At 57.1% G+C, this 17,601-nt stretch overlaps 1 protein-coding gene and 2 non-coding genes across 3 annotated transcripts in view; all 3 read right to left on the reverse strand.

The window, feature by feature from the left end:
- LOC144258244 (uncharacterized) overlaps nucleotides 1–17,601 on the reverse strand; it is a 222,074-nt gene that overhangs the window by 118,645 nt on the left and 85,828 nt on the right.
- Nucleotides 7,395–7,466, reverse strand: TRNAG-UCC (transfer RNA glycine (anticodon UCC)). The gene has a single exon. It is a non-coding gene; the product is annotated as a tRNA-Gly (tRNA).
- On the reverse strand, nucleotides 9,131–9,202 carry TRNAC-GCA (transfer RNA cysteine (anticodon GCA)). Its single transcript has one exon. It is a non-coding gene; the product is annotated as a tRNA-Cys (tRNA).

Raw genomic sequence — 17,601 nt, forward strand, 5'->3', positions numbered from 1 at the left:
GAACAGGGGGCCCCTACAGGCCTGTATCCTGTAAGACATTAGCTTCAGCAAGTTAGCGTTTAAGTATGGTAGGCCTGTGATCCTTGGCATAGATACATGGCCTGATGGTTACTCTTAGATTCTGGGGCGCTAGGAACAGCTTGCTCGATAGCAGGAGTTGGGAACTAACCGTACCGGGCAGGAACACTGAAGTGACACTGGCTCGGATATTTGAGGATAGAATCGTTGGCAGATCTCAAACCACCAACTTGCCGGAGCAATAGGTGGTGTGGGTGATAATGAGTTAAACGGCATTAATATGTATTAATATTCGGTGCACCCCGGTGTTACGAGGGTGAGGAAGTTAGATTTGGACGTGGAAGGCTGGGCACGAGAATGAATATTCATGGCAGGGTTCAGATCCTATAACAGGGCAAAGCACCGTGTTGAAGGCCTTTGCTTTGCATCCTCCATCCCTTCAGCTCTGTTGTTATCTACCATCAATCTTGGGCACTGAGGAACTTGGACCGTTGGACTCACTGGGCAGGCCAGAGACAGGGCTGGTCCTCTGTCTCTCACCACCAGGTCCTCAAGGAAGGCTGTGAGTGTGTAAGTCCAAGTTCACATGCAAAGAATGACACTCCCGATATCCCCAATCCTGGATTCTTGCTGTCTGGGCCTGGGGTTTGCAGCTTTTCTGTCTCTTTTACTGATTCAAATAAAAATCACGATGGCTGTGCTTTGCCCTCAGTGTGAGCATCCTCGCCGTAGCCCTGGAGGTTCCCAACAAGATCGGAAACACATTGGTTTTAGTTCTGTGTCGCCTGAGTCTGGGGCAAGAACCCGACTACCCTCAGCTCATCAGTCAGGATCAACTGGCACTCAAAATGCAAATGGGTCAGGCATCAACGCCATAGGAAACCTGCTACTGCCCCTCTCGCTGAACACCTGTGATGAGCAGGATTGAGCTGGGACAACCTCTTGGCTTCAGCCACTGAGTGTTTCTTTGTGCTCCCGGTCTCTTTCTCTCCCCTCCCCCTGTATTTCTCTCCTTCACTCTCTCTGCCATTCCCCTCCTGCTCTCTCTCCCCCTGCACTTTCTCAGGAACTTGCCCCACAGCATTTAGGAAAAGTCAGAGATTCTATAATCTGCACAATTCAGAGGGGATGTGACCCAGTTCATCACCACTCAACTGGAGAACATGAGACTTTATGGGAAACTAAATTCACAAAATGCACACTCAACCTGTGGAACTCCTTGCTGGTGGATGTTGTGAAGGCCAAAACTATAACTGGGTTCAGAAAACAACTAGGTAATTTCATACGGAATAGGTCCGTCAATGGCTGTCAGGGATGCAACCCCATGGTCTGAGTGGGTTAAGCCTCTAGCTGCCAGAAGCTGGGAGTGGATGACAAGGAAATGGTTTTGTCCGGATATGTTACTGGCCACAGCAATAAAGTGAGTGGATCCAAATCCCTTTTCAGAGCCCAGGAACACAGAGGAATCACGGGGCTTTTCGTTCCTTAGCTTCTGGTGCCAGTGAGTGGCTGTTTTCTTTCATTCATTTCTGTTTAAAGCTTTAGCATCTTTCAAAGACGTGTTATCTCCCTGGGAGATACCCACAAACAAAACCAAACCCAACAAAAAAAAAAAGATCAAGATTGAAATGTTCTCCAGGTTCCTTGGTCAATCCCTCAACCCCCAGTAGATGCTGATTCCTTCAGCCCCAGCTGGGCAGGGCGTGAAGCCCTTTCATTCTTCGTTGCCTAGTTCCCCTAACTCTGAGGGATTTCAGCTCCCCTATGTCTCCGGGACCCTCCACACCTCTCCCGACCCAGCTCCTCCTTATCCCTGGGGCTTTCTCCCAGCAGAGGGACATTGCAGGGGACAGGGTCCCCGTTTGCCTTTGCTCTCTGTCTAGCCCAGCCCAGGGTGCCTAGACCTGGGGTGTCTGAGCGCCGTGGCCCTGCGTGGAGCTGCCATTCACCTGCCCCTCATTGGGTCTCAGCTTTCGTTTACTCCAGCATTTTTTCTCTCCATCAGCAGCAGCATCCCAAACCCGTTGAGCTTGCCTCCTGTCCCCTCAAGGGAGCGTGAAAATCACCTGCAGCTCGGCTCTCGAAGCATTCAGTCCTGCCAGGACGCAGGGGTTCCCTCCTTCTCCATCGTCATCCACCGTCATCCCAAGAGGCCCAGGGGAGAGGACTCTCCATAGATTCCATAGAGCTACAGCTCACTTCATCGGATGCATCCAGCGGAAGTGGGCTGTAGCTCACGAAAGCTCATGCTCAAATAAATTGGTTGGTCTCTAAGGTGCCACAAGTCCTCCTGTCCTTTTTGCATTTTTCAAAGGCTAAACAACCCCCGAAACCTGCTCTGATCAAGCCAGATAAGAGCTTGTCTACACTGCGAAGTTGTCAACAACACTTTTATCTTTCACGGGTGCTTTATAAAGCTCCCCCCCCGGGGCGAAAGCCAAAAGTTTTGCCGACGCCAGCGGCAGTGTGAACGCAGCGTTGCCGGCAGGAGCGCTCTCCTGCCCGCAAAGCTAAGGCCGCTCGCGGGGCTGGACGTGTGTGTCCACACAGGCTTGCTGCTGAAAGCTGCAGGGTGCAGACAAAGCCCTCCGTTACTGTCACCTGATTTTTGCCCGTCCTAGTAAGATTGGAGACTTCCGTAGCTTTCAGAAAGATTAGACTTGGGGACTTCAAGCTCTGTGTCTGTGGTGGCTGTTTTCCTCTCGCCCTTCCTAGCACACGGCGAAACCCTCCCCGGGATCTAAGAGGGGAGATTAGACCCAGGTCCGGCACAGGGGTCGCGGATGGTCAGACGCTAAACCACAGCAACAATAACATGGCTGCTCCATCGTCAGCAGGATTCGAACCTGTGTCGGCAGACCCGAATGGATTTTTTAACAGGGAGGCCTGACCACTTGGCCTCAAGCATCCCTGACGCCCAGTTTTCTCACCACGCGGCAGTTGTGGTTTTTTGGGAAGTTACTTCTAGCCATTGGTCTCAGAGGAGCAGCCGTGTTAGTCGGTATCCGCAAAAAGAACAGGAGTACTTGTGGCACCTTAGAGACGAACCCATTTATCTGAGCATCAGCTTTCGTGGGCTACAGCTCACTTCATCGGATGGCATGCAGTGGAAATGAATTATGCTCAAATAAATTGGCTAGTCTCTAAGGTGCCACAAGGACTCCTTTCCTTTCTAGCCATTGATATTCCCAGCTGCCTTGCAGCATCACTCTGTCTATTAGTGGCATTGGTCCTGCTTTGAGCAGGGGGTTGGAGTAGATACCTCCTGAGGTCTCTTCCAACCCTGATCTTCTAGGATTCTATGAAGAATAAGAATTCTTGGCGTGCAAAGTTCCCTTCTGTCCGGAGCATGACTAGAGGGTGTTGGGGGTTAGTGATGTCGCCGTAGATAGTTGTCAATTCTCCAACTTGGGCGTTCAGACAGTCCCTTTCCCAGCCATATCTCCAGCACATCAGGGATGTCAAATGCAAGGGCCAGGCTTTCCTTTGGAACTGGGATTGCCACCCTGGAGTAAAGTCACCCTCTTCTTTCATCCCATATGTTCCATGAAATAACAGCAGCGAAAGAAAGAAAGAAAGAAAGAAAGAAAGAAAGAAAGAAAGAAAGAAAGAAAGAAAGAAAGAAAGAAAGAAAGAACATCATGATTCCACTTTCAGGGCAGAAGGTAGCCATGTCCCATCTGTTATTTGCATTGTAGGAGAGAAATTTTCAGTGGAATTTAATGCCCTGGGTCAGAGAAGTGACACAGAGAGATTTTTGCTATTCAGTGACTTGTGCAAAGAAAATTGTTTCTGTCTGAAATTGAGGAGGAGGGAAATGAAAGAGCCACACGGTGGCACCGTAATTTAAGGAACGAGCGTAAAGGCCTCAGAACGGCTCCCTGGGGAACTGAATTACTCCATTCACCTGGGACTAAAGAGACACTGGGTTCTTCCAAGGAGACACTGGGAAATCGTGACATTGAGTCAGACCTGGGCGGGGGGGGGGGTCCGGCTTCTTTCTCTCTCTGCAGCAAAGTGACCTTGATTCCCAAGAAGGGAGAAAAGGCCTGGGGCTGCCGTGAGTGGCATGCTGGGGTCCCCTGGGTAGGGTGATCACACCTCAGGGTTTTCTGGACATTGCCTCTCTCTTGAGCCCCTGTCCGGGTGGATTTTTCAAAGAAGAGCCGATGTCTGGATTGCCACGAAGGAGATGCTGCAGCTCAGAAAGAGCCCTGATTGGTCCAGCTCAGCTGGCTTGCTGGCGGGTGAGTCTGGAGGAGGAAGAGTTTGCCTAGATTCCAGCTGAAGATTTCTCCAAGCAAGGGGAAACTGGGAGGGAAGAGGTTGCTTTTGGCTCAGCAGACTGTATAGATTGGGTGATCAAAGACTCAAGCTGAGAGTCGCGTGACCTCTGCCTCAGGTGTGGGGGAACTCTGAGTTTCTTCTTGCCGTGTTCCTGTGGGGACAGGACTGTTTAGATGGGCGTTTTCTGTATAACGGTGACGATAACGTAGGTGGATTATAAAGTAGCCATGTGATGTCGTAGAAATTACATTACAGTTATTTATTATTCATGTTTCTTGATTGTAAGTTTTTATAAAGTTGGCACTTAAGAATTAAGTTTTGTTCTTTTGGGGACTTGAATGTGGGGAGGTTGGCTCCGTGCAATCCTAGCTGAAAACCCTTAGAGACTAAATTCTGGGTCTTGCGGTGTTTTTCTATGGCTATGACATAAACTCTAGCTCACCCAAAGGTGACACTGGCTCAGAGCAGATCAGCAGGAGGGTCTGAGTTAGTGTCAAAATCATGGCTTTCCAATCAGGGACTCATGCCCCAGTCCCACACGTGGCAGGTGGGGACAGTCACTGCTATATTCAGGAGGTAGGAACTGGCAGCTGCCCTTGCACAGGGATGTCGGGGTACAGCCTGGCAGCTTCTCAGGCAGATGAGCCAGAGAAAAGACCCAGGGAAAAATTCCTTCCCGACCCCAAATATGATGATCAGTGAGACCCTGAGCCTGTGAGCAAGACCCACCAGCCAGACACTTGGGAAAGAAATCTCTGTAGTAACTCAGAGCCCTCCCCACCCAGTGTCCCATCCATGGCCATTGGGGATATTTGCTGTTAGCCATCGCAGATCAGCCACATGCCATTGTAGGCCGTCCCATCCCACCATCCCCTCTATCAACTCGTCCAGCTCAGCCTTGAACCCAGTTAGGCTTTTTGCCCCCACGGCTCCCCTTGCAAGGCTAGAAGGAACTTCCCTCCTCTGATGGTTAGAAACCTTCATCTAATTTCAAGGCTAAGCCGGCTGATGGCCCAGTTTACGGCCATGTGTTCTCGTGTCCACACTGATGCTTAACTTTTGTTTATGTCGTTATTATTGTAGCATTAAAAGAATCAGCAGTGGCAAAAACGGATCCAAAACTTTATCATTCTGTTCCCCCCCGGCCCCAGCCTGCGGGAGCATAGTACAAACACCTCACACAGCCGGAATGACAACGCTGTGTCGTAGGAAGAGAGCGTGTAGACGTAAGCCCTTGTACCAGAGGCCTGAAGCCTGGGCTAAAGTAGTGGTCAAAGCTTTACTGATATAAAGCAAAAAGAAGCTGTGAGCAAAAGGCAGGACCTGCTCACAGACTCGGGCAAGAACAGGGCTGATATTGCAAAAATTCACTTCCCTAAGAAGCGCTGGGCACAGAGCACTCACGCAAACACATCCCGATGTCAAGGATGGTACGAAACCATGCCGCGAGGGTAACAGGAACACACTGACCCCTCCTCAAAGATAAGGCCAGGGCGACAGTACGTAATAGAGGTGTGTTGATTGAACCAAAGTGTACAAGGTGATGGGTGATAACTAGCCACGTCAGGGGGCAGTAACTAATTATGTCAGAGGGGCAGTACGTAACTTGTGTGTGTCGGGGTATAAAGATGTATCTCAGAGGGAATGTCTTTGTCTAGACTAGGGAGGAACGGAAAGTCCTGCCATTCACTGAGCTAGTCCATTGTTACGGGCGTACATGTCTTAGTGGTCCGGTAGGGTCTGCGGGATACTAGTACTGTGCTTTGTTGACAATAAACATGGCCTGGTGCCTTCGTTCCTTAATGGATCTTGTGGTCATTGGGCGGTTTGCTGTCTGTCTGCGCAGAGCTGGGGCAGGACACAGGGGGAACACAAAGAGAACACACACACACAGCCGAACAGCTAATTAAACGGGTGACCCCGACGTGACATCTACCCACACACTGAAGGACAAGGAGATACAGACGCATGTTCCCACAGTTTCTGACTTTCTCATATTTAAAAATTTTATTAAAGCTAATGTTAAAGAAATGATCTAATGCCTAGGTTGAGAGATGACTATCTGTACAGCTGGGTATAGCGCTTAGATTATCCACAAATACACAGTTAGTTTTTAAAAGTCGGATGAAACATAGAGTACATACTCAGTAATAACCCAAATTTAGGTGAATAGATTTAACAATACAGTTTAGCTACTAGAATCCGAATACTTGGGTACATCACTCATGAAAAGTTGTACAGAGATTTGGTTGTGGAAAGCAAGCTATACCAATGAGTGGAGATTGTCCCTCAGTAACTGAGGAAAATACGATCCAGGAGGAAAGTATTTGTTACTTTCCTGACTGTGCTTCAAATCGGCACCATCCCTCCTGGCATTGCCGATGTCCGGTAATGTGTTCTATGTAGATATGTCCTTTGACCATCCGATGGCATCCGACACCAGGAGTTGCCGCGTCAGCTGAGCGTAGCGTTGGCCGATTCCGCATCCTCTCAGCGGGGACCTGCTCGTTTCTGGGGTCCCCTGCGCCCAAGGTGCTGACGATCAGTGCGTGTGCCTGGACCTGGTAACCCCTAGCTCTCAGGGTGCTGGCCAGAGGGGCGTCTCTCTCCCCATTTCGAGCTCCGGCACCATGGACAGCTGGGGTCCTGTTCTCAAACAGCAAGGCGACGTCCACCATGACGACCTTCTTCTGGCCCTCGTTGGGGATGACGATGTCCGGTCGCAGCTGGCTGTCGGTGCCGGGGATGGCGGAGTTCACGGCGACCTTCCTCATGGATGGTGGGAGGGCTCTGGCCGGGCGATCGGGGGTGGCATTGCGTCGCAGCTGCTAGGCTCTTTGGGGGTCGCGTCTCGTTGGCGTAGCCGCACGTCCCGCATCGCTTGTCCCGATTCCCATGGCCGCTGGCTCCGTCCAGCGGGATGCAGTTGAGCCTCCAGCCGGCACACCGGGGGAAGCTGCCCCACAGGTCACTGGCCCCTGTGTGTTTAATGACCTGCTGGGATGAGGGCCAGGAATCCTCTGATAATGTGATTATCACACAGTGTGACTGACATTAAACCAATTCCAGAGAAGGACAAAATGCATCCCTGCATTGGCCGGGAATCGAACCCAGGTCAACTGCTTGGAAGGCAGCTATGCTCACCACTATACCACCAATGCCTCTGGGGGGGCATGACCCTCCTAGGTGCCCCTCGTGCGAGCAAAAGGACTCATTGCCACACGGCAGGCTGGGCGAGCAAGTGGCAGCCTGTCAGCTCGGAGCCCAGACAGGTTCCCAGACCCAGAGAGCTGGAGGGTGTGCGGGCCTCGTGCCATAGCACCGTGCGGCCATTCATGGCCTCAGCACTGGGGCCAGGCACTAAACCCCAAACCCCACATGTGCCGCAGGTCCAGTTGCAGCTGGGAAGCCAGGGTTTGCTCCCGGGCAGCTCAGCGTCTATGTCCATTCTCTGGCCAGCCCAGGGTGCGATTTGTACCGCTAAACAAGGTCAGGCGTGACAAAGCCCCGGCTGGGATGATTCAGTCGGGGATCGGTCCTGCTTGGAGCAGGGGGTTGGACTAGATGACCTCCTGAGGTCCCTTCCCACCCTGATAGTCTATGATTCTATGAACACAGAAAGGTTTGTCCTTATGGCTACTTCCCAAGAGTTTGTTTCTTTAGTAATCGATCTATCCCCCCCCCCGCCATCAAGAACATCTGATTTAATGCACAGTAACTTAAAGTTTCTATTATGCTGGTGTCTGGCTGTGAAATTTATTGTTTTTTGTCCCAGCCCATTCAAAGACTAAACGACTGCACAAGGGGTCCTTAATTTCAGATTCTACAAAGCTGAGATGCAGACACGGTCTATTGTACAGCTGGTGAAGTGACAGGGACACACTCCCGCCAGGGCTGGTTCTGACTTAACTGGTTCTGACTTTCCGATCCAAGAGAACGAGTTCATGCAGGACCTATGGGCAGCCGCCCTGTCAGTGCATCACCCGACAGGTGTTTCACAAAACACAGCCCTTCCCCTCTGGAAGAGAAACACTCCCTGCGGTCACCGCCTCCCTTCACTCTCCGTGGGGCTGTTTGCCTGAGGGACCTGGCTCTCTCTGGGAGGCCCATGGTGAGTCTTAAAAGAGCCGTTGGGGGGGCAGGAGTTATCCCCATGGAAACCTCTTCACTTCTTTCTCAGGGCCACCTTCTTAGCCCTGGCTTTGGGCCTGGCTTTAGCCTGGCTCTCGCCTGACTTGGTTTTAGGTGGGATGTTGACCACCTTCTGGGTTTGGCAGCTTAGACCTTTTCTCTGCCATTTTGGTCCCTGCTGCAGCCACCACTTTCTTAGGGCTATTCCTGGCCCGGGGCATGGTGGCCTTTCTGGGGATCCTGGCAGCTCTGACCAGCTTCTTGGTGGCTATTTTCCTGCTCAGAGCCACTGGCTTCTTCTCATGCCTTGTCCTGGGGGCCCAGCTGCTGCTGGATGAATGTGAAGGAGCCAGGGTGCTGGTGACTTTAGCCTGCACCAAGGTGCACCGATCAGACTCCTAGCCCCAACCGGATGTGGGTCTTGTTTTTCTGCACAGCATAGCCCCTGGAGAACAAGGACCTGCCAGTGTGCATCATGTTATACCTTTGTTCAATCGGTGAAAACACAAACTAGAGCCACAGGGGACTGGAATTGATTTCAGCGGCTGGACAGGTTTGCTAAGTTTTGATACATTTGCATAGGAAAATGTTACGTGTTTAAATTCATTTCAAGCACCCCCCATTCAGTGGAATTCCTGAAGATACTGGAGGTGGCCATGAAAATGTGTTTCCATTAAAAAAGCAACCACTGCCCAGGGAGCACCTGGATTTGAACCAGGGACCTCTTGATCTGCAGTCAAATGCTCTACCACTGAGCTATACTCCCTGTGATTGAAGAGTGTTGGAGCAAGTTTCCTGAGGATTATGAAGGACTCAAAGAGCTCCTCTTACATTCCCAGCCATGGGTGGTTTTGAAAATGGGGTTTCATTAAATTTTATAGATGCACGTAAAAAGCTTGCACAATCCCCACACCTGCTCGGTCTCACCGGACCACAACTACTGCTTACCTGGGACCACACCCTGCTCCCCAGCTCTGGGCAATTTAACCTCTCCAGCATTCTCCAAACCCTCAAAGGGCATATTTAAATAGAACCCATTAATCCCCATCGTGTGAATCCAGTAACTGCCAGATAATGCCATTCTGACCCGAGACCCCGAGCTCCCGCAAACTAGCCTGTACGGCAGAGCGGGGGCCGTGATGCTCAGGGGTCCCTTTTTTTTATATTTTGCAAACTTGGGGTTCAGGGGGACAATTCTCGTCTCCCATTCGTGGCCAGTGCCGAGCTGAGCTTTATGCTTATGTGAGCGGGGAAACGCTCCCGCTATTGTGGGGAACTTTTCCCGGCCTATACACGACCCCGGTGAAGTGGGCTAGCGGGAGGATCCGAGTCTCTTCCACTCTCCTGCGTGGCAGAGTCCTCACAACCCCAGCAAGGCTGGGTCCAGGATTCCCGGGGAGCTCGACCCCCAGTCTCGTCATGGGCACTTAGGGCAGGGGCTAGGGTGTCCCCACTCCGGGGTGCTCTCTCTGCACTGGATGCTTCCCTGACCCACTGATCGTTACATACAGTTCAGACAAGCATACTTTATTAAACAGCAGCCAATGTTAAAAAATAAGGACAAAATGGGAAAGGGGAAAGGAAAACGCCCCAACCCCACTCTGTGACGTGGGGACATCACAGCCAGCGGCTCTAGAAAACTTCAGGGAAGTTCACAGTCTGTTCCTCACATGTCCCAGACCTCCTGTCCAGGCCCTAGCCCTGCCGCGGGTCGGACCCTTGCTCGGACCATGGCCACACGCCCTCAGGCTCTAGGTGGCAGGACCCTTCTTCCCAGCATCGGCCCCCATGTCGGGGTTACGATCCCCCTTGCCCCCAAGTCCGGCCTGCAAGGCCTCTTGACTGGGGGCGTCCCCTGCGCTGGGCCCGTTCGAAGCAACCAGAAGGTGTCGAGGTGGCCGTGGGACTCTCGGGGTAAAATTTTCAGGACTCTGCGATGCAGCAGGTCAGGCCAGACGTTCCCAGCGATCTCGTCTGCCTTTGAAATCTGTGACGGAACACAAAATATGGGGGTAAACGAACCCTCAGCAGCGGCTTCCCCCGCTCCTGGGGGCAACCCGGGGAAGGGGGCTGTTTAGGAAGGACAGCTGAAGGATGCGCTCCCCGGATTGTTATGCACCGAGATGGCCGCCTGCCGCCTGGCTCTCGAGATGGTTGAGCAGCGCATTGGCATCCTTGGGAGAAATGGGTTTGAATCGGGGTCACAGTGGGGAGGGGAGAGGTGTGTGCGTGTGGTGGGGCCGGGGCGGGGCGGTGGGGGGGAGGCGCGGAGTCCTGGAGAGAGGAGTGGCAATTAAGACATTTGGGGAAAGTCTGTCGAATCCAGGGAAAGTGGAGCGGCATTCGGAGGGAGGGCCGGCTCCACACCAGCAAGGATCGTGTGTAAACTGGGTGGGATTCCCGCACCGATCCTGACCCCCCAAACCTCCCCTCTCCTATGACCCCATCCCCCACCTCCGCTTGCTCCCCATTTCTGGCTCATTTTTCGTCCCTCCCTTCCTGACCCCGCCAGCCCAGACGCACCCAGGGGACACCCCGCTGGGGGCCCGCGCTCGACCCCCCCGACACCCCTCCCCAGTTGTGCCCCCGGAGCAGACCCCGGCAGGTGCAGTCATGAACTAGGTCCGATCTCGCTTTCTAACAACCAGGGACAGGTTCCCTGGGGCCCCCGGCGCAGAGAGTCACTTTCCTGCCCCTCCCCAGCATGTCCCCAGGTCCCTCTCGGTTACCCGCAGTCTCCGTCCCGGGGGCTGCCTGGGGAGACCGGCCCCAGCTGGAGAAAGTTTAGGGTTGCCAACTTGCCCCGCCCCTTCCCCAAGGCCCCGCCCCCACTCCCGCCATCACTGGCTCTCCCCCACCCTCACTCACCCGGCTGGGGCAGGGAGTTGGGATGCAGACGGGGGTGGGGGCTCCGGGGTGGGGCCAGGGATGAGGGGTATGGGGTGGAGGAGGGGGCTCTGGGCTGGGGCCAGGGATGAGGGGTTCGGGGTGTAGGAGGGGGCTCAGGGCTGGGGCAGGGGGTGGGGGTCTGGGCTGGGCAGTGGGCTCTGGGGTGGGGCCAGGGATGAGGGGTTTGGGGTGTGGGGGGGGCTCTGGGGTGGGGCCAGGGATGAGGGGTTTGGGGTGCAGGAGGGGGCTCAGGGCTGGGGCAGGGGGTGGGGGTTCTGGGCTGGGCAGTGGGCTCTGGGGTGGGGCCAGGGATGAGGGGTTTGGGGTGTGGGGGGGGCTCTGGGGTGGGGCCAGGGATGAGGGGTTCAGGGTGCAGGAGGGGGCTCTGGGAAGGGGGTGGGGGTCTGGGCTGGGGAGTGGGCTCTGGGGTGGGGCCAGGGATGAGGGGTTTGGGGTGCAGGAGGGGGCTCAGGGCTGGGGCAGGGGGTGGGGGTCTGGGCTGGGCAGTGGGCTCTGGGGTGGGGCCAGGGATGAGGGGTTTGGGGTGGGGGGGGGGCTCTGGGGTGGGGCCAGGGATGAGGGGTTCAGGGTGCAGGAGGGGGCTCTGGGAAGGGGGTGGGGGGTCTGGGCTGGGGAGTGGGCTCTGGGGTGCGGCCAGGGATGAGGGGTTTGGGGTGCAGGAGGGGGCTCAGGGCTGGGGCAGGGGGTGGGGGGTCTGGGCTGGGCAGTGGGCTCTGGGGTGGGGCCAGGGATGAGGGGTTTGGGGTGTGGGGGGGGGCTCTGGGGTGGGGCCAGGGATGAGGGGTTCAGGGTGCAGGAGGGGGCTCTGGGAAGGGGGTGGGGGTCTGGGCTGGGGAGTGGGCTCTGGGGTGGGGCCAGGGATGAGGGGTTTGGGGTGCAGGAGGGGGCTCCGGGCTGGGGCAGGGGTGGGGGTCTGGGCTGGGCAGTGGGCTCTGGGGTGGGGCCAGGGATGAGGGGTTTGGGGTGTGGGGTGGGGCTCTGGGGTGGGGCCAGGGATGAGGGGTTTGGGGTGCAGGAGGGGGCTCCGGGCTGGGGCAGGGGTGGGGGTCTGGGCTGGGCAGTGGGCTCTGGGGTGGGGCCAGGGATGAGGGGTTTGGGGTGTGGGGGGGGGCTCTGGGGTGGGGCCAGGGATGAGGGGTTTGGGGTGCAGGAGGGGGCTCCGGGCTGGGGCAGGGGTGGGGGTCTGGGCTGGGCAGTGGGCTCTGGGGTGGGGCCAGGGATGAGGGGTTTGGGGTGTGTGGGGGGGGCTCTGGGGTGGGGCCAGGGATGAGGGGTTCAGGGTGCAGGAGGGGGCTCTGGGAAGGGGGTGGGGGTCTGGGCTGGGGAGTGGGCTCTGGGGTGGGGCCAGGGATGAGGGGTTTGGGGTGCAGGAGGGGGCTCAGGGCTGGGGGCAGGGGTGGGGGTCTGGGCTGGGCAGTGGGCTCTGGGGTGGGGCCAGGGATGAGGGGTTTGGGGTGTGGGGGGGGGCTCTGGGGTGGGGCCAGGGATGAGGGGTTTGGGGTGTGGGGGGGGGCCTCTGGGGTGGGGCCAGGGATGAGGGGTTTGGGGTGCAGGAGGGGGCTCTGGGAAGGGGGTGGGGGTCTGGGCTGGGGAGTGGGCTCTGGGGTGGGGCCAGGGATGAGGGGTTTGGGGTGCAGGAGGGGGGTCTGGGAAGGGGGTGGGGGTCTGGGCTGGGGAGTGGGCTCTGGGGTGGGGCCAAGGATGAGGGGTTTGGGGTGCAGGAGGGGGCTCCGGGCCGGGGCAGGGGGTGGGGGTGCAGGCTCCAGGAGGGGGTTTTGGAGTGCAGGAGGGGGGCTCTGAGCTGGGGCAGGGGTGGGGGTCTGGGCTGGGGAGGGGGCTCTGGGGTGGGGCCAGGGATGAGGGGTTTGGGGTGTGGGGGGGGGCTCTGGGGTGGGGCCAGGGATGAGGGGTTTGGGGTGTGGGGGGGGCCTCTGGGGTGGGGCCAGGGATGAGGGGTTTGGGGTGCAGGAGGGGGCTCTGGGAAGGGGGTGGGGGTCTGGGCTGGGGAGGGGGCTCTGGGGTGGGGCCAGGGATGAGGGGTTTGGGGTGCAGGAGGGGGCTCAGGGCTGGAGAGTGGGCTCTGGGGTGGGGCCAGAAATGAGGGGTTCAGGGTGCAGGAGGGGGGTCTGGGAAGGGGGTGGGGGGTCTGGGCTGGGGAGTGGGCTCTGGGGTGGGGCCAGGGATGAGGGGTTTGGGGTGCAGGAGGGGGCTCTGGGCTGGGACAGGGGGTGGGGGTGCAGGCTCCAGGAGGGGGTTTGGGGTGCAGGAGGGGGGCTCTGAGCTGGAGCAGGGGTGGGGGTCTGGGCTGGGGAGTGGGCTCTGGGTTGGGGCCAAGGATGAGGGGTTTGGGGTGCAGGAGGGGGCTCTGGGCTGGGGCAGGGGGTGGGGGTGCAGGCTCCAGGAGGGGGTTTGGGGTGCAGGAGGGGGGCTCTGAGCTGGAGCAGGGGTGGGGGTCTGGGCTGGGGAGTGGGCTCTGGGTTGGGGCCAGGGATGAGGGGTTTGGGGTGCAGGAGGGGGCTCCGGGCTGGGGCAGGGGTGCAGGCTCCCAGAGGGGGTTTGGGGTGCAGGAGGGGGCTGCGAGCTGGTGCAGGGGGTGGGGGTGCAGGCTCCCAGAGGGGGTTTGGGGTGCAGGAGGGCGCTCCGAGCTGGCGCAGGGGGTGGGGGTGTGGGACGGGGTGAGGGGTGCAGGCTTTGGGTGGAGCTTACCTCCGGCGGCTCCCGGGAAGTGGCCGGTGTCATATGAAAACCGGTGTAGAGACCGGTGTCGGTCTCTAAAGTCTCGATCATAATTTGCCCCTTAGGGTGCACGGAGCACGCTCAGTAACATCTGCTGAAGCCACTGCCCTTCCCCCTGCCCTTCCCTGGCAGCAGATTCTGCAGCATTACAGGGGTGAAAAGGGAGCCAAGGGGGCAAATCGGAGCAGGGGGGTGGCCAGGATCTGAGCAGGGGGGAGGAAATTGACTGGCCGTGGCTGGCGGGGGGCGGGGGGGGGTCAAGCAACTGGAGGCAGGGTTAGGAGAGGGGCTAAATCAGGGATGGGGGTGGAGGAGCAGGGGTTAAGCCCAGGGGTGAGGCTCTGCCAGAGGGTAAAACCCTGGCCCAGGCGGGGCAGAGGGGGTAACGGTTACCCCAGGGGCCTGAGACACTTGTGTTTGCAAAAATAGAGCGAGGGGATTTTTTTATTTCCCCTCCCGCAGACAGCACCTCTCAGCATGGGCCTCCCAGGGCCTCCCAGGGGCTGGTCACGGCAGCTCCTCCGTCTGATGTGACCTACGGAGGGGCTGTGGGTTTAGCATCTGAAGAAGTCGGCGGGGGGAGGGGTGGTGGTTTAGCCACGAAAGCTTATGCCAAAATAAATCTGTTAGTTTTTAAGGTGCCACCGGACTCCTTTCAGAGCAGCATCCGTGTTAGTCTGGATCCACAAAAGGAACAGGAGGACTTGTGGCACCTTAGAGACTAACAAATTTATTTGAGCATAAGCTTTCGCGAGCTAAAACCCACTTCATCAGATGCATTCAGTGGAAAATACAGGGAGGAGATTTCATGTAAACTGTAGAGACTAACAAATTTATTCGAGCATAAGCTTTCGCGAGCTAAAACCCACTTCATCAGATGCATTCAGTGGAAAATACAGGGGGGAGATTTCATGTAAACCTTAGAGACTAACAAATTTATTCAAGCATAAGCTTTCGTGAGCTAAAATCCACTTCATCAGATGCATGCAGTGGAAAATACAGGGGGAGATTTCATGTAAACCGTAGAGACTAACAAATTTATTTGAGCATAAGCTTTCGCGAGCTAAAACCCACTTCATCAGATGCATTCAGTGGAAAATACAGGGGGGAGATTTCATGTAAACCTTAGAGACTAACAAATTTATTCGAGCATAAGCTTTCGCGAGCTAAAACCCACTCCATCGGATACATGCACTGGAAAATACAGGGAGGCGATTTATATACACAGAGAACATGAAACAATGGGTGTTACCATACACACTGTAGCGAGAGTGATCAGGTAAGGTGAAAAGAAAAGGAGTCCTTGTGGCACCTTAGAGACTAACAAATTTATTCGAGCATAAGCTTTCGTGAGCTAAAATCCACTTCATCAGATGCATGCAGTGGAAAATACAGGGGGGAGATTTCATGTAAACCGTAGAGACTAACAAATTTATTTGAGCATAAGCTTTCGCGAGCTAAAACCCACTCCATCGGACGCATGCAGTGGAAAATACAGGGAGGAGATTTCATGTTCTCTGTGTATATAAAATCTCCCCCCCTGTATTTTCCACTCCATGCATCTGATGAAGTGGGTTTTAGCTTATGCTCACATACATTTGTTCGTCTCTAAGGTGCCACGAGGCCGGTTCTTCCTACTGGACTCCTTGTAGCTTTAGCCCTAAGTGAGATCTCTCTCCTGCCACCCATCCCCACCCCCCGGCAAACACCGTGCGGGGCTCGTAGCCACGAATGGACTTGGGATTTAGCCCGGTCTCCGCTCTCCTGTGTGTCCACTTTTGCTTCTCACGGTGATATTTTTCTTTCTCACTTTTTCCTCTCCTCTCTTCGGAGCGGACCATTTCCAGCCTGCCTGAGTCGGTCTCCAAACCTGGTTTCCATCCAGCCCCCCCCCCGGGCGACTTGCCTCTTTTAGCCGCGGCCGGGGAGCAAAAAACCACCCCGGATTTTCACCCCGCCCCGGCAGGGGCAGGGCCAGGCCCGGGCAGGAGCCGCCTCTTCCTCCCGGGAGCCCTTTGTGCGTCCGCGGCGGCGGGGCCATGGCCGGGGCCGGGGCCGGGGGCCGCGCGGTGGGTCCGGGCGGGGACACGCGTGGGGATGGGGGCCGCCGGGGGAGGGTGGATCTGGGGGTCAGAGCCGTGGCGGGGGCGGGGGGGTGGATCTGGGGGTCGTGGGGCTGCTGGGGGTTGGGAGTAGTTTGGAGCTGGGGGTTTGGGGGATGTCAGTGAGGGGCAGAGCTGGGGGTTTGGGGAGGTGTAAGTAGGGGGACAGAGCTGGGGGTTGGGGGGGTGTCAGTGGGGGCAGAGCTGGGGTTTGGGGGATGTCAGTGGGGGACAGAGCTGGGGGTTTGGGGGGTGTCAGTGGGGGCAGAGCTGGGGGTTTGGGGGATGTCAGTGAGGGGCAGAGCTGGGGGTTTGGGGAGGTGTAAGTGGGGGGACAGAGCTGGGGTTTGGGGGATGTAAGTGGGGGGACAGAGCTGGGGGTTTGGGGGGGTGTCAGTGGGGGGCAGAGCTGGGGGTTTGGGGAGGTGTAAGTGGGGGGACAGAGCTGGGGTTTGGGGGATGTCAGTGGGGGACAGAGCTGGGGGTTTTGGGGGGTGTAAGTGGGGGGCAGAGCTGGGGGTTTGGGGGGTGTCAGTGGGGGACAGAGCTGGGGGTTTTGGGGGGTGTAAGTGGGGGGCAGAGCTGGGGGTTTGGGGAGATGTCAGTGAGGGGCAGAGCTGGGGGTTTGGGGAGGTGTAAGTGGGGGGGCAGAGCTGGGGGTTTGGGGAGGTGTAAGTGGGGGGACAGAGCTGGGGGTTTGGGGGGGTGTCAGTGGGGGGCAGAGCTGGGGGTTTGGGGAGGTGTAAGTGGGGGGACAGAGCTGGGGTTTGGGGGATGTCAGTGGGGGACAGAGCTGGGGGTTTTGGGGGGTGTAAGTGGGGGGCAGAGCTGGGGGTTGGGGGGGGTGTCAGTGGGGGCAGAGCTGGGGGTTGGGAGGTGTCAGTGGGGGGGACAGAGTTGGGGTCGGGGGGGGTCCATGTTCTGATCCGGCACTGATGCTAATATTGAGGGCTGTGAGTGGGGCCGGGGGCCAGTTCGCGGGGAGGAAGTTGGGGGCAGTGTCTGAAGTTTGTTGCTTGGGAGGTGGGTGGGTGCAGGGGACATGGGGAGCTGCGGGGGGCGGGGGAGCCGGGTTGCACCCCGTCACCTCTCCCAGGGGCCCTGTGTTTTCTCTGGGAAACCTGCTCCCCGTTTCAGCAGCCCCTCAGAGCTTCCTGGCTGAGGCTGAAAGAGGAAAAAAGCCCCAGGGACTCTCCTTGGGCGTCTGCAGGGCAGGACGGGCCCTGAAATCGGGCCGTTGTGAGGCCGTTTGCAGCGGTTTGTAACCCCCCCCGCTTCTTCCAGGAGCCCCCCCGAGAGCGTCGGGCCCCTCTGGGAAAAGAGAGAGAAGCCGCCGAAGCCGAGGAGCCGCGGCAAAGCCAGGAGCTGCTGGTAGGTGCCCAGGGCCCAGGTTCGCCAGGGATCCCGGTGCCCCGAG

The sequence above is a fragment of the Eretmochelys imbricata genome, chromosome 28 (genome assembly GCF_965152235.1).
Source record: "Eretmochelys imbricata isolate rEreImb1 chromosome 28, rEreImb1.hap1, whole genome shotgun sequence".
Classification (NCBI taxonomy): Eukaryota; Metazoa; Chordata; order Testudines; family Cheloniidae; genus Eretmochelys; species Eretmochelys imbricata.